Raw genomic sequence first — 12,256 nt, forward strand, 5'->3', positions numbered from 1 at the left:
ACGTTACCTGTATCATGCGCGGATCTACAATTCTTAATGAGGGTGGGGACATACCATTTATACAAAATACAAAATTAATTATCTGACATGGAAAGGTTCTGTTCCCTTTGGCCCTCGTCTAGATCAGTATATGAGTACCCAGTGCATATACTAGTACACTAGTGCTCCAAGCCTACCGAAGGCGGGTCGTAGCCTGTTCCCGTTGGCCCTCGTCTAGATCAGTATATGAGTACCCAGTGCATATACTAGTACACTAGTGCTCCAAGCCTACCGAAGGCGGGTCGTAGCCTGTTCCCGTTGGCCCTCGTCTAGATCAGTATATGAGTACCCAGTGCATATACTAGTACACTAGTGCTCCAAGCCTACCGAAGGCGGGTCGTAGCCTGTTCCCGTTGGCCCTCGTCTAGATCAGTATATGAGTACCCAGTGCATATACTAGTACACTAGTGCTCCAAGCCTACCGAAGGCGGGTCGTAGCCTGTTCCCGTTGGCCCTCGTCTAGATCAGTATATGAGTACCCAGTGCATATACTAGTACACTAGTGCTCCAAGCCTACCGAATGCGGGTCGTAGCCTGTTCCCGTTGGCCCTCGTCTGAACGATTTGAGTACTTTGTTTGCGAACATGATAATTGTTCAGGCCATATAAAGTTGCAATGGGGTGCTACTAGATACGTCCGGACAGGAGATCTGGCGCAAATCAGGATTCGTGCCGATGATGGACTTGCCTGAACCTTTTTATGTATTGATTTATTTCTATTATTTCTTCTCGTCTCAACCATTTCTCCACAACTGTATGTATCGAACATTTCAGATACATTTCAGACTTGGGCGCCTATGGTATCTACGGAACAAGATTAGAGCCAGGATCCCTTTAATGTTTTACAAAATACTAAATGATATAATAACGCCATACGTGTATAATTCTTAGTTTTTAAATATTTTTTCTCTGTCTATTATGCATTGTGCATTACTACTACTACTACTACTACTACTACTACTACTACTACTACTACTACTACTACTACTACTACTCATACTACTACTACTCATACTACTACTACTATGACTACTACTACTACTATGTCTACTACTACTACTACTACTATGACTACTACTACTATTACTACTACTACTACTATTATTATTATTATTATTATTATTACTACTACTACTACTACTACTACTCATACTACCATTACTACTACTATTGCTACTACTACTACTACTACTACTACTACTACTACTACTACTATTACTACTGCTGCTGCTACTGCTGCCGCTGCTACTGCTGCCGCTGCTACTACTACTATTATTATTAGTAGTAGTAGTAGTATCGCTGATGTAACTACTACTACTCATACTACTACTACTACTCATATTACTACTACTACTACTACTACTATGACTACTACTACTACTACTACTACTACTACTACTATTACTACTACTACTATTATTATATTATTATTATTACTACTACTACTCATATTACCATTACTACTACTATTGCTACTACTACTACTACTACTACTACTACTACTACTACTACTATTGCTACTACTACTACTACTATTACTACTGTTGCTACTACTACTACTACTATTGCTACTACTACTACTACTACTACTACTACTATTACTACTACTACTGTTGCTACTACTACTACTACTACTACTACTACTACTACTACTACTACTACTACTACTACTATTATTATTATTATTATTATTATTATTAATGCTAATGCTGTTCTGCTGATACTGCATTTTAAAATGAACAAATATTTTATACCCTAAGTCTAATTTCTCTCATAAAAGATTTCTTATAGTTCCAACTTATGTTTACTGTAACAGGCACGTAGCCAGGATTTTGAGGTGGGGGTCGTTTAGGCTTATAGTATTGATAGGATATGTGCTGTGCTGTCTTTTAGCAGACAAAGCCATATAAAGGTATCTCTTTATGTCAGTCGGAAGACATGCGTTGTGGTAGCATATGTCAGGCCATTTGTCATCTAGGTACTACTAGTAATTAAAGCTGTAAACTCCATCTTCTTTGTTATTTAATTTACGATACATCATCCACATCGGTTGTTGTTGGGTTTTTTTTGGTTGGTTTGTTTCTTGGTTGTTTTTATTTGTTTTTGGGTTGTTGTTTTTTGTTTTTCGTTGTTTTTTTTGTTTTTGTTAGGGTTTTTTTGTGTCCTTTAAATTGTTCAATAAATCTTTTTAATAAAGTCTTACTCAAGATAACATAAAATGTATTAACTCGTGGAAGTTAAACAAAAATAAAATATACTCGGAGACTGCATATCCCTTCCACCCCCGGGAAGTCAGTTCAACATTCTCTCCAAAGACTTTTGCGCCGTTTGATTGTTCTGCTTAAATAAAACAGAATCAAACGCAACTGGATGTCCAACGTCATTATATCACTGGACACAATCAGATAGTACACACTTTTATTTACAAGTGATTTCTCCAGTGCCCAACTTAGTAGGCTGGATATGGAAGTGCTGCGCAGAATCAGCGAGGTGCCCGATTGTGTGACGTTACTAGCCTGCTGACGTTATTTTTGAGTGGTGGTTACGCCGCAGGTGGAGCTTAGCGACGTTATAGGATGAACATGCAGAGTTCAGCTTTACACATTGACGACACTCATAAATTAACCAGTGATATGTTGACATCAGTTTGTTTATAGGGAAATTTGGAATGAATGATCGATTAAACAGAGTGTATTTCTAATAAATAACACGATGTTTATTATTATTATTCCTTTTGCAACCGTGATTGATTGATTGATTGATTTATTTATTTAACGATTATTATATATATATATATATATATATATATATATATATATACACACACACACACACACACACACACACACACACGCATGCATGCATATATACATACATACATACATACATACATGCATGCATAACTTCACGTTATCTATAAGTGAACTCCGTTCGTTTCTTTACGTAGCTTAAACATGCAAGCGTCTCAAAAAATGACATAAAAATACACGTGATCTCAAATTACTTATATGGCCCCTAGTGATATATTTATTATAGTTTTTGTGGAAGATGAAACATATTTTCCAATGAAAAAAATAATAATTTGCTGCTTCAATATATCTATTTGGAAAATCAATAGACAAAGCCATATTTTACTTCATAATTATATTATTTTCGTCCTGATCATTAGGTATCAGTTATTAGATACCAATTACCTCACGATATTTGTACTGCATTGACTTGATTTTGTTTTTAAATTAAAAGATTCCGTTATAAATATTGCCTGTTGTCAATGTAATCGGATTGCCAGTGGTGGCTCTTGTCAATCCCTTTTAAATAACCTCAACTATCAAACAAACACACAGCTAATCACATCGATCAATATATGAAGGATAAGACATAGGAAGTGAACCATGTCTTTGTAATTTCGTAAAGACTGAAGATGAATATCACGTTTTAATTGTTTGTCCTTGCTTTCATGATATTAGATCATAATTCATACAGAAATACTACTGTGCTTAGCCTTCCTGTAAATCATTTGTAAATTGGCCCGAAAAAGGGTTGGTCATATTTTTAATTTTGATATTGGTATAATGATCGCCATATGTAATTAGTTGGGGGTAGGGGAGGCGGTTACCGATATACCTGTAATTGACGAATGCTTGGTACTTTTTGTATGTGGTTTTGGTGTTTATATACCACAGTGTTTCCTTTGATTTGTGTATGTTATGAGAAGTGGCAGTCCCCCTACATACGATACAAGAAGGATGAAACATTCTAGGATAGTGGCAATCCTCCTTCAGGCGGTACAAGAGGTATGAAACATCTTGCTACGGATCTCCTGGGGGGTGGGGTGGGTGGTACAGCGCTCGCTTGATGCGCGGTCGGTTTGGGATCGATCCCCGTCAGTGGGCCCATTGCGCTATTTCTCGCTCAAGCCAGTGCACCACGACCGGTACATCAAAGGCCGTGGTATGTGCTATCCTGTCTATGGGATGGTGCATATAAAAGATTCCTTGCTGCTAATCGAAAAAGAGTAGTCCACGAAGTGGCGACAGCGGGTTTCCTCTCTCAGTATCTGTGTGGTCCTTGACCATATGTCTAACGCCGTAAATAACCGTAAATAAAATGTGTTGAGTGCGTCGTTAAATAAAACATTACCTTCTTCTTCCTATGGGGTGGCGGTCCTCCTAAACACGACAACCCGATAGTGTATCATGGAAGCAATCACGACACTGCCTAAAACGACCTTTTAGTTTCGATTTGTGCAGAGATACGATTTTGATGACGGAATATGGTTTTGTCATTCAGATTTATGAGTTTTGTGTAATGAAACCACTGTAACACATCGATTTATTAATAATTAGCTAGTGGATGTCAAACTTTTAGTAATTTGTGACACAGTCTCGGAGAGAAAACTTGTTACATTTTTTATCATTAGTAGCAAGGGATCTTTTATATGCACCATCCCACAGATAGGACAGCACATACCTGTGAATGCTCAAAACGACTATTAGGTCTACTGGAGAAACCTACTGTTATTATTATGATGTTCAACAACAGATCATGTCTTCGAATGGAAGACTAGAATTACATCGCAAAGAGAACACGAATCGTGTTTTAAAAGATTTTAATGGTTGACTTGAAACCGTGGTATGTGCTGTCCTGTCTGTGGAAAGGTGCATGTGAAAGATCCCTTGATAATAACGGGGAAAATTACCAAATATTTGACATCCAATAGCCGATGCATAATAATAAATCGATGTAATCTAGTGGTGTCGTTAAACAAAACAAACTCTCATTTCACTCGATATATAAACATGATACGAAACGGGAGTTCGCTTAATATCCAATAACTAGCATTGGTGTCGGTTAACTGAGCGTGGCCGAATGGTTATCGCGGTGGTCTGATGCAACCATTTTGCATTATTACCACTTCTCAAGTCCTTTCAAATGTTTGTTATTATTTTTCATAGAGTCTGTCGAGATTCGCTACCATTGTACTATGTTTTTTAATACAATTACGTGTTAAATATAATACTATTTACAGTATCAGGGTTTGCATTTTCAATGTGTTTGTGGTCATCCTAATGTTGGTAGTAGCCCAAACCGAGTTTTACCTTCAGTTAATTTCGTACAAGAAAAATAAATGTTAATAATTACACGGTGTGTATGCATGTGGGTTTTGTTTTCGGTTTGTTTGTTTTTGTTTTTGTTTACTTTGTTTATTTTGTTATGTTTTATTTGTTTGCTGTTGCTGCTTTGGGTTGGGGTTTTGTGTGTGTGTTTTGTTTGTTTGTTTGGGGGGGGGGGGGGTTGGGGGGGAGGTTGGATGGTTGTTATTTTGTTTATTTGTCTTGGAGGGTTTTTTTTTATGTTGTTGTTTTTTGTTAAAAAACGAAATTATTTTTCGTGTTCTCGGAAACACTCAATATTTATTTATTTATATATTTATTTATTTATGCATATATTTTTCTTTCTTTATTTATTTATGCATACATGTTTTTTAAAATATTTATTTATTTATTTATTTATTTATCTGGCGTCAGTTGAAAACATCTCAACAATGTCAGCCACCTGAGGTCAGTCCGGTTCTACATCGTTAAACAATCGTTTGTAAAACTCAGAACAATAACATACAATTAAAGGTTCACTTGTTACATTCTACAGGTGAAATATGCGCTAATTCTCCGCGATTTATGTCCCTCTTTCGGTTGTTTTCGTCATCGTGAGCGACTCGATGAGGTAATATGGGGTCAGGTGATGACGGCAGATGCCATGGTATGAGACTGCTGGCTGTGAGATGTTGATTTACGAGGTTACGCGAGTCAGTACGGTGGAACAACACATTTGTACTCAACAACCTGTCCTCGAACAGTGCAGACATGTCTCGGAATCCTTCCGCTTTTAAAGTGACAGTCCCAAGTTTTTAAACACTGCCGCGTATTTTTTTGTCACTATTGGAGTCATTTTTGATAGCAGATATTTTATTGTTTAGATTATCCATTTCCGAACAACCGAAGTGTGTCTGGTCATCATGGTGTATATATAATATTATTATTTATGTTCAACATTATTTGGAATATAGTGATTCAAGGCCATATCACTGACATTATCGATATTGCTGGGCTACTAAAATATTTATTAATCGTCAATGAACATTAGCGTTGATCTCGTTCTATTTAGCAACAAATTAACATATTAATAAAAAAAAATAGTCTGTATTCTTCGATGTGTGATGGCGTTGACTACAATTGCAGACTGACAAAACACAAACTTCACCGATTCGAACTAGTCCACCACAAGCACTACGAGGTTTTTCATTTGGTAAATGACCACGACTGTTGCCATATTCATGATCCATTTGGAATCAAGGTTTCGACAACATCTCCCTTTATCATTTCACTTCTATATGAGACCAACGCAAGACCTATCTGCTGTTATATGTAGGTATCCGTCTGACTGCGAAGAAATCCTCTGTCCTGAAACCGGGATCTCCCACAGCAAGTAGGTTTAGACCAGGTGAGCAGTAACGTCGTTAGAACGTGGTTAGAAATGCTTTTGGGATTGTTTATAATTACAAATATCATCTGATTGATTTTAAGTGATCTTGAAAGAAAACTTGTGACGTTTGTACGACTGGGATATTAAGCTGAACACCCGGCTGCGTGCAATAGACGGGTCTTTTTGTCTATCAAAGATGAGATACCTAGTTCATACCACCATTAAACATTAAACTAGGAAAGAAAGTCAAAGATAAATAAAATCCTGAAAATAATAATATATATATATATATATATATATATATATATATATATATATATATATATATATATATTATGGATAGCTTTCATTCTTTACCAACGGTTATGACAGTTAATTATTATAAAGAGGGAGCCTTTTGTTTTTAGTGATGTATTAGATATATCACCTAATTCAAGTCTGTGAGGTTGTGAGTTCGAATCTTATCTATAGTGGTGTGTATGTTTTAACAAGTACTGTCAAGTTTGCCCAATGTTTTGGATTACCTGCTGGACTGCTAGAAGTAGGTTCTGAGTTGGAATACTTCCTGTGAAGAACTGGGGTTTAGTCGCAGTCTACATTGTCAGCGTATTGCCGCATATACCCTACACTATATTCCATACAGAGGTCATGGTACACTACTACTACTACCACCACCACCACTACCACTACTAATACTACCACAACTACTATTACTACTACTACTACTACCACTACTACTACTAATACCACTACCACAACTACTATTACTACTACTACTACCACTACTACTACTACTACTACTTCCACTACCACAACTACTATTACTACTACTACCACTACCACAACTACTACTACTACTACTACTACTACTACTACCACAACTACTAGTAGTACTACTACTACTACCACTATCACAACTACTATTACTACTACTACTACCACTACCACAACTACTATTACTACTACTACTACTACCACTACTACTACCACTACTACTACTACTTCTACTACTTCTGATTACTACTGATTTATTATTGTTTCTGCTGCTGCAATAGTCTGACTAGAAAGTTCATTATAATAAAGGTGTTTAACCATTTCTCGTTATCTAGTCTGTGTGGAAGAAATTAATGTCTTTGGTAATGGTGCGAGTCAACTGTATGCTACTACACCAAGCCAAGTGCTTCATTTCCGTAGACTAAGTAGAATGTGTATTTTATTGCATACTCTGAGTGTTAGGCTTATTTCGTTGTCACTGTTTCAAGTATTGTCGTAAAGACTAGAATGTTTCTTTAAATAGCGACGAGGATCTAAAATTTGACGGTATTCAGGCTACAAACACTAATAGTCGGTAAACGTGTTACGTCCCGCATTACTCGAACATTTCAGAACTGCCATAGCAGTGCAAGTCTTCTACTAGTTCCGCTGGGACAATACCAGCAGTAGTAACAGTAGTTTGTTGGTGTTGGTTTATCAATACCCTTGAGTCGGTATATTTCTCTTCATTTGGCTACAAGCTTTAACCTTTAGTAATTATATATACATTTATATATACATTTAATAAATAAAAATACGAGCTCAGTTTTAGATATCCAGTAACAAAGAATAATTTCAACCATTATCTAATCTTCTGATTTATCTCGCACGTTATCGAATAATGCATGAATTCGTTTTATTGTTCTTTGTTTATTGCTACATGCAGATTTATGTACCAGGCACCTGAGCACATTGCATATTGTCAGAGCGCTTGATATCAGATTCTGACGAGTTCCATTTGATAGTGTTCCCCTTTCTTGTCCATTCTCATGGCAAAACAAAAGAATCACCAATCAGGCTTGGCGAATATGGCATTTTACTTTTGATCTGCAAGGAACACAATGCGATATAACCCTTTGCATAATTCTGAATCGAAAATATTATTAGTAGTAAATATTATTATTGGATAGTCATTGGGGGTAAATTTACCAAAAATCCAACATTATATTTCGGCTGAACCGTTCAAATAGAGAGTCCAAATCACCTAAACCTTTCGACCTGATGCCAAAATGTAAAAAAAACAAAACAATTGGCTTAATTCTCCCACTGAGAAAGATTGCAAAACCAGACTGAGGTCTGGTCATAGAGCTTAACGTACAAGTTTAGAGCAAGCTGTTTTAGCGCATGCAAATCACAATATATAGTCCATGAGCCGAGACCCCAAATTTGACCAATTGGTACCAACCGAGGGCATTAAACTTAACTATACTTTTGTGATAGGTGTATGTATCTGGATCTCAAAACAGCATGATGGACTTTTCTGCAGCGTAGCTTAAGGTCAGAAAATTAGTTTTAGCAGAGAGGAAGTCTTTTTCTAAAACTTTAATAACGTTTCTCTGTATTAATCTGTTTGTCAATATATAGATAGTTTTAATCACACAATCTGAAATGCACTTGTCAACATTCACCAGGAATTCATTTTGAACTATCCCCAGCTAATTAAGGCATTGCAACATCAGTGTAATCCAATATGACCGCCAATATATAAGCAAATCGTAATTTATAACAAGGAAATCGTAATTTATCGCATTTTACATCAACTGGGAAGATATATTTATGTTATTGGATGAATTTTATGGGCCAAGGATTAATTTATAACAACGTCTTGCTAATTGACATATTGCATTATCATTTCAATCCAAAGTGGTTGCAAAAAGAATTGACCACTGTATTTGTTAAGTAGCACTTAAAACAATCATTTTAAAACCAACTGCTACGTTGTAAGGGTAAACCAATCCTTTTTCCCAAAACATCTACATACAAGTTGCTCGACATGGATCAAATAGTTCACAATGCCAACATTGTTGTGATAAATGGGCATATACACGCAAGTCACCAGGTAGTAGTATTTATACGAAGGGTGGCAAAACATTTCTGCTATTAATTACAAATGGTGTATTGTACACTCATAACATGTTTGCATGTATTATGCTAATATGCTGCATTTGAACCAAATACATAATCTTGTAGCATATCTCTACAGTCATCAAAGTGACTAGATATTCTCTGTTGATCAAAGATGCGCTGTTATCAAGTATCTCAAACTGAAAGGACTAACTTCAACAGTGACCCATGCGGCATTGGTATTAAACGTAAGGGATGATGATCCTTCCTTTGTCACTGTTAACAGTTAAGAGGTGGGCAACAGAGTTTAAGAGCAGAAGAGGGTGTCGAAAATGATCCAAGACCAGGACAATTTTCAACTGACATTACGAAAGAAAATGTTGATAAACTACAAGGATGATCGACGACTCACCACATTGCATAGCCAGTATAGTCGGCATTTCTCATGAGAAATTTACGGAATGAATACATTGAGTATAACAAAAGTTTCAGCACGCTTGGTTCCAATACACCTATGCACATGCTGCTGCCATGGCTGCTTTGTATAACTGTGGCTTTGAACTTATTAATCATCCTCCATATTCACCAGATTTGGCACCCCCAGATTTCTACCTCTTCCCAAACTTGAAGAAAAAACTGCTAAGCATTATTCAAATGATGATGATATCATTTCTGGTGTGGATGACCTTTTAATCCACCAGGAGGAAGCCTGCAACATTAGTTGCAGGAAGTTACAGGAAGCCTGCAGCAGTGTGTAGACCGCGGAGGGGATTATGGTGAAATATAACAACAGACTCCGTCTGCGTAATCCATGATAGTTAGGCTCAGAACATTTCGGCCATCCCTTATAGTTTTATCATTCTCATTTTCTATCTCTATATAATTGATATACACGTATACTTTATCCTTGCATTTTGTCGAGTAAGACAATGTATCTAACAAAATGTATAATCGTATGGCGCCAACAGTTCTCAACATAGCATGGCAATTACTAGTATGCTAGTGTGCTTCAGTTATACCTGTAAATGGTCAGCCATCACCAAATGAACTTAGTGGCTAATTATTAACATGATTAAAAGGACCGCAGCCGTAGTTTTAGCATTTGTCTCATGACGGCTACATTTTTCATTCAAATTTTAATATTGTTTTATTGAAAGCTACACGGAATTAGTTGCATAAGTTCCGAGATGCTTCCGATTTCTGTCCAAATGATAGAGCTACTAGCAAGAACTGCAGTGGGCAATGGTAAATAGCAATGCCAAAGGTTGCTTCTCATCTGATGACCCATGTCCTTTCAGCCTATAATACTGCTGCTGTAATATGTAGGGTTACAAAAGCAAAGGTTACCAAAATTCTGCCTGAAACATTTAAACCTATTAAACATGGGGACTTAGATGCTGATATGGATAAGTCACCAGAAAATCTACATTTAGATGGTACAGACGTTGAATGGTGAAAATACGAAGCTTTAGATCACTTCCTCCAGTAACCATTCCACATGGAGTGACACCATGCACCCTCTGAAATCGTCCGATTTAATACAGCTCTTAAAACATATTTCGCCGACTGGGTAATGTTGGTGTTCATGGTGATGCATTGTATCTGTGCATTGTTAGGCCACCTTCGATTGGGTGATGTATATTCAAAATCAATCATTTTTGCTAGGCAGCAACCCTTTTGTTTATATTTGATATGGCAACTTCTTTTGGTAATATTGTATGTATAACGGAATAAACGGATACATATACTAGCAATTACAATGCTAAGGTGAGAAAACTTGATGTCTGACGACACTGACGAGACAAATTGTCATCGCCATTCTAATCTAGTGAACCTAATGAATTATCAAGAGACAAAAAATGGGAATGATAAAAACTGATTCCACAGTCTTTACCAAAACATCAGGTATTGACTTCGACTTGCCCATTTATCACAGCCAGATTGATATTATAGACTTGATCTATATGATAGTTTCAAAATAGATTGGTGCTCCCTTAAGACATCGAGGTCAGCATAAGAATTGTTATTTTAGATGACATTTTAGATAACTTTACTTGTAGATATGCATGTATTTTTAATAGATTGAACACCCTCAAAACGTAGCAATTGGATTCAAAACGATTGTTTCAGGTGATGCATATAACACATTTCTTTGTTTTTGCAGCCATTTTGCTAACCATCTTGAATTATGGAAACGATAAAATTTCTCAGTAGAGAGTTAATGCAAGAGTTGAATTTCCTGCCCCCTATAAAACCCTGAATTTGAAGTAAAAATTATTGTTTGAGGTAAAATAGAATGTAAGATATAGCCACTTCTTACTCATAACGACCATTTTCGGGGCCATCTTGGATATAAAAGATGATGCAATCTCAGTTAGCATCTGTTGTAAATGTATTCCTTGGTGAATAAAACCCCCCTCAATTCCTAACTTCACAGTCTTGCTATAGTTGATAAATTTCAATTGTCTTGTTCTCACTACTATAGTGGTGGCCATCTTGGATGTAAATAAAGTTGCAATGTCGTGATTAGCTGGGAGTAATTCAATATGAATCCTCTGACAACTAAAACACAATCATGAACATCAAAAGTTTCGTCATTATTAATATGGAGATTGGAGATGTTTCCAGTTCTGTTTTGACAGCCATCTTGGACGACATCTTGAATATTTCAAAATGCTCAAGGATACCAAATTACACCTCTCGGATCATTAGTCAACACTACGATAGATGCAAAAACCAAAAAGAACATTGTGGGTACCGATCTACAAGGTTTATAAGTAAACACTAAAACACGGATTTCTCAGATTTTTTGACTACCTAACAGGTAAATGTTAAAAAGGTTTGATAACTAGCTAAAG

This window comes from Gigantopelta aegis, chromosome 10 (assembly GCF_016097555.1).
Source record: "Gigantopelta aegis isolate Gae_Host chromosome 10, Gae_host_genome, whole genome shotgun sequence".
Taxonomy (NCBI): domain Eukaryota; kingdom Metazoa; phylum Mollusca; class Gastropoda; order Neomphalida; family Peltospiridae; genus Gigantopelta; species Gigantopelta aegis.